Raw genomic sequence first — 4,253 nt, forward strand, 5'->3', positions numbered from 1 at the left:
TCCTCCCACGTATTGTACTTTGTTTTTCATTTTGATTTCTTGGGCTTTCTTAAATGTAAGGATGATGTAACCAACAATCATACTGAGTGGGAATCCTGGGAGCTGTAGTCCAAAAAACCCTCAAAAGACTTCCTACCTCTGTTTTTGTCCCTGCTTCAGATAGTTGGCTGCTCATGGTTGAATGATCTGAATGCTGAACTGTTCAGATAAGCTCTGACAGCAGTAAGGCCTGAGGCCAAAGCTGTTCCCTTGAGTGATAAGGAATGCAGAGCAGGAAGCTGACGCTGTTAAGAAGAGCCATGCTGGCTTTCTCCACTGTGAACAAGATAACACAGCTTCTACACCCAAAGGCTCTCTAGATGTTGTTGTTCTTGTTATGTGCTATCAAGTCATTTCCAACTTAATGTCAACCCTAACAGAGTTTTGAAGGTGTGTGAGATGTTCAAAGAGTGGTTTTACCACGTCCACCACCAGATTTTGTGTGTTTCCATGACTAAATAGGAGATCTTTGGGCTGAAATCTTCTGAGTCCTAATCTTACACTGTGTCCATTAAACCAGTGGTTCTTAACCTTGGGTTACTCAGGTGTTTTTGAACTGCAACTCCCAGAAATCCCAGCCAGCACAGCTGTTGGTGAAGGCTTCTGGGAGTTGCAGTCCAAAAACACCTGATTAACCCAAGGTTAAGATACACTGCATTAAACCACACTGGCTTTCAGATATACTGGACTGTAAATTCTATTGTCTTTAATCAGTGGTTGGGGATGACGGTAATTTAATTCAGTACCTGGAGAATTCCAGTGCAGGGAAGTGTAGAGGAAATTGACATAATGTTTTAAATTGCATGTGAGGAAGACTATTTCAGACTCTCTCACTGTAACTCTTCCGCATCTGTCTCTTGGTTGTCTCATCCTGTATGTCTTCAAGTCTTTATATGCCACTTCCATAGTTTCATATGAGACAAGAAATATCCATTACTTATCAGAGAAGAAAGAAACTGTACAGGAGGATACGGAGGCCACTATCAGAGATATAGTGTGGTCTTTTGTTAACAGTTACCCATGCACATACTTGTAGAGTATTTAACATTGAGCTTGTGTTGACACTTAAAGACTGTTCCATTCCATCGGTCGTCCTTTTTCAATACCCTGCCACTTATCCTTTTCGGGAATCTGATGCAGTGGACTTGTCCAGGAAAGCTTAGACTGTAACCAGTCTGCCTTTCAAGTTGCTGTATTTTTCTTCCTGTAAAGAATAATCCTGAAAGCCTACCATTCAGCTAATCAGCACCCTGGCTTTCATAATCAGATGACTTGTGAAATCAGGGTTTTTCATAAACTCCTAAAGCAGGGTTTGGGGCAATGTGGCCCACCAGATATGCGGGGACTGTAATGCCCATCAGCCTTAACCAGCAAAGGCAATGATGGGGGATTGTGGGAACTGTGGTCTAGCAACACCAGGAGGGCTATGCGGTCCCACCTTTATCCCAGAGCTCTGTCCAAAAAGAGCACGTGGAGTAAATCCATTGAAGACAACATAGCTGTATTAACAACCCGGCTGTTCTGGCGCATACGATTTAATCTCTGCCAAGCCTTCTGTTATTTTATTGTTGGCAAAATAGACAAAATCACAGTCAGTTGCTGTGACTGTCTGTGCTTAAAACACACATAATACATTACACAATAGATGTCATTGCAATAAGAGGTGCCTCTTAATGCCAGCTAAGGCACAATGTGGGTGACTAAGGCATGCATCCTTTCCAATTAGCAGATCCCACTGTGAGGGCAGGGCCTGGCATGTTCCTGAGCAAGGCTAGGCACCACTAAGCTAAGAACAGCTGCGCTGGGCTGATGCCAGTGTTCCCATTGCTGTTCTCTCACCTGGGCCAGTTGCTACAGTGCCAGATGTGATTAGCTGGCAAACCACTAACAGGTTTCATGCTGCCATTTGCATTGACTTGGCTCCTAGGAGTTCCTTTGGTAACAAAGCCATCTTCCCAGGGATACTCTTTACCATTGGAATTCACCACAGACAAAAAGAACACTCCCTATGGAGCAGGTGTGTGGAACATGATACATGAAGATGGAAACCAAAGCTGTGGTTAGGGCAGGGCTGGGGAACGCGGTGGCCCTCCGCTTGCTGATTACCTGATGCTCCCATCATACTTTGGCATGGGTGGTCCTACCTGGGGCTGATGGGATTTTGGGAATAACCATGGATTCAGGTGTTGGTGCCATCTGATGTTTTGCTTCAGGTAGCAAAGTGTTGTTAGTAATCCCTGAAAACTATTTTTGGTGGTGTCAAATGGCTCTTAGAAGCCAAAATCTTTTCTACCTTTGGGGCCACTGTGGTGTTTTTTTTTTTGTTTGTTTGTTTGTTTGTTTGTTTTTGGGTGGTGAGGGCACTGCCAGATATTTGCAATGTAATTTGCTTGTTGATTTATGTGGATCAAGCATCTGGTTTAACACAGGAAAACATGGGCCATCCCCCCCCCCACGACCAGTTGCAAACCAGAATCCTTAGTTATTCTCATACATTCTTCTCTGTTCTTAGTATAGAGATTAATACATCTTTCTCTGGGGATGATTGTCTTTTGCTGCCTGGGGCAAGGCAGCAAACTGGGTATCCCTCTCCCCACTCCTGCAAATGCACGTGATACCCCAAATCAATCATATTATTTTGCAGTTGGAGGCAGGATGTCTTAAAAGCATCCCATTCAATCCTTTGCAATACAGAGAATTTGAAAGGAATAGTGCTTCATATAACTAGATCTCCACACAGTAAAAGGACACATTTGTAGCTTTTTTTGGATTGTTTGAAAAAGCACTCAATGTTCTTTGTCCTGAATCTCTCGTTATTCAGCTTTATTGGATGACATCAGGTTCTAGCATTATGGGATGGGTTGGGAGTAAACATCTCCCTTTGCACCTTTTCCATACCATGAACAATTTTATACACCCCATCATGTCCTACCCACCTAAGCTTTTAAAAAAATCCAGGACACTGTTAATTGGTTCTCATAGGTGAGATGTTACATTCCCACATCAATTTGGTTTGTCTTTTTTGCACTTTTACCACCATTATGGTATCCTATTTGATGTGTGGGGATCAGAACTATATAAGGTATTCGAAGAATAGCTGCTGCATAATTTTTATAAAGGCATTTTTGTCGTGTTTTTTTTTAAAAAATAGGTATGTCTCCACCTGCTCTTTCCAGGTAATCTTTTTTGAGGTGTAAGGCTTGCTGTGAGAAAAATCCACTTTTAATGTCTGAAGAGTCTTATTTTGGGAAAGTTGTGATTCTGGCCTTCCCGGTCTTGGTCTTGCTTTCAATGAATTAGGGATAAAAAGCAGTATCTGAAGCTGTCCTCTAAATTAAGGCCTGGCTGACTCCCTTCAATCAATGCCCTGTTGGCTTCTGCTTAACTTCTCTCTTTTTTCAGTTATACTTGGCTCAATCTCAAGCTATGATCAAATTAGTGTAATTAGTAGGATTTCAGCTGGAAAAAAAAGAGAGAACAGATGAGCTGCTCCATTTGAAGAAAAGTGCAAAATGAACAGCAGTAAAGAAACTTGGGTACTCAGTGTGGTGTAGTGGACAGAGTGATAGACTAGGACTCTGGAGACAAGGGTTCAGATCCACAACTGGCCATGGAAACTCACTGAGGGCGTGAAACTGGTAAAGGCACTCCTTAAATATCTCAGCTTGAAAGTTTTATCAGGGATGCTATAAGTCAGTTACAACTCAACAGCATATAACTAACTACAGAGAACCTCAGCTGAAGTAGTTTTTCAAACATTTCATGTAAGAACCACTACCACTCTTTGATCACAGACCAGAAATGCTCTCAGTACTATCATGATGGCACCCGCATCTGTCCCAGTTGTCTCCCAAGCAAGAGGAAAGAGAGAGAGAAGAATCTGTTTGAGTATCCACAAATTAAACTTTATCCCAGAAGATAAGGAATATGTGGCCTTCCAAATGCTGCTGGATAGCAAGTCCAATCATCCCCTATGATTGCTGACAATGGCTATGGCTGATGGGAGTTGTGGTCAAGCAGTGTCTGTAGGGTTGCATGTTCTCCAACACTGCTTTCGGATAGATGTGCGGAAATGAAAAAGGAAAATGATGCCCCACATCTTCATCTCTATGTCAGAAAAACCTGCATCCATTAATTTTTTTTGTTATTGTCAAGAACACGCCCAGTAAAAATGCTGTAAAATTTGCTGCCTGGGTTCCAGGAATAACAAACTA

This window comes from Pogona vitticeps, chromosome 1 (assembly GCF_051106095.1).
Source record: "Pogona vitticeps strain Pit_001003342236 chromosome 1, PviZW2.1, whole genome shotgun sequence".
Lineage (NCBI taxonomy): Eukaryota > Metazoa > Chordata > Lepidosauria > Squamata > Agamidae > Pogona > Pogona vitticeps.